We start from the raw sequence: 1,459 nt of genomic DNA, 5'->3' as shown, positions 1-1,459 counted from the left end.
TGAAGGCTGTAGAGTGATTTTAACAGACGGGCATCATTGAATCGTCATTGAATTTTACAACGATCCGAAATATATATACTTTGTAGGGTCGCTGTATAACTTTTAACTGAATAATCATAATGTGGACACATTTTGCGGCAAAATCGTTGTAAATATCACGAATCCAAATCGTGCATAAAAATGAAAATCGAACCATAAATGTCTTGGTAAATTTCAAAATACAAAGCCAACATCGGCCAAAATTTCAACAAAAAACAAAAATTAAAATTCGTATATCCCCAAAACCAGTGGAGCCGACTTTTTTTGTAGGGAATACTATTCAGCAAGAAAAGAATTTGGAAAATCGGAACACATAAAGATTTGGCAGTCAGAACAATTTTTCGAAATGCCGTGGTGACCAATTTTTGGGTCCTGCCAAGAGGCGCTTGAACCCCTTAGGACCTTGAAATTATGCACAAATTTTCCAGCTCTCTGCTCCATACCACTCATTTAAAATATCATTGAATGCGAGAGAGGCTTAACTGTCACAGGTGTCACAAAACAAGAGTAGAACATACAAAACTGTGTTTGCGGTATTTTTGTGAATGCAAGAGTTAACCATTGACATTGGCAACACTGCTGCTGTTGTTATGATGCATGAAATCAGTGTTGACAATTGGTTTAGAAAAAGTGAAACCTTTAATTTTATGGTTTAGCTAGCGTTTTTTTTACATCTCGTTAGCACCTCAATTTCAAAGAGATAGCTTCACCTGATCTGACAAGGAATATTTTTTACTATTTTTTTTTCGATTTTCTCCCCCTATGCAACTGTGACACTAATCACAATGGGCGAAAACGTCTAAGCGAGTCTAATGGTAGACTGCTACTTAAACCTAACCTAACCATGTAGACTTTTCTGTGCCATTTTATATTCTTGGTTGTGGGTATCCAAAGCATGGCCGATTCGAACTTAATGCTATTTTATTTGGTAGTTTTCTCGCCCTCCCACCCCACTCGCCCTCCTAAACCTGTTTTGCAATAAAAAAGTCGATTGGTTTTTTTTTGTAATAATTTTTTAATACTTTTATTAATTTTTTTGGTTTTTCTGCAGAATTTTTCCTTCTGGTTGTATTTGTAAATATTATTTGTTGTTGGTTGGTTGTTTTTGTATTTTTGTATAATTATAATTAATTAATAATAATAATAATAATGATAAAAATTATTTAAACATTATGCAGTTTGTTTGTTTTGCCATGATTGTTATACTATATAATCAAAAAATAACTATATATTTTTCATTATAGTAAATTGTGGAAAAATAAAGTGTGTTTCAGTTTTTAGGTTTTTTTTTTTCTCTTTTTTTTTGTTTGTGTTTTTTTTTTCTATTCAAAAAAAAAAGAAATGAACAAAACAAAAAAATAATAGTACTACAAATATACATAAGAATTGATGTTAGTATGTTTGTGTGTTTTTTTATATA

This window comes from Stomoxys calcitrans, chromosome 4, assembly GCF_963082655.1.
Source record: "Stomoxys calcitrans chromosome 4, idStoCalc2.1, whole genome shotgun sequence".
NCBI lineage: Eukaryota > Metazoa > Arthropoda > Insecta > Diptera > Muscidae > Stomoxys > Stomoxys calcitrans.
The sequence above is the reverse complement of the archived record's forward strand: the minus strand, read 5'-3'. Positions refer to the sequence as shown.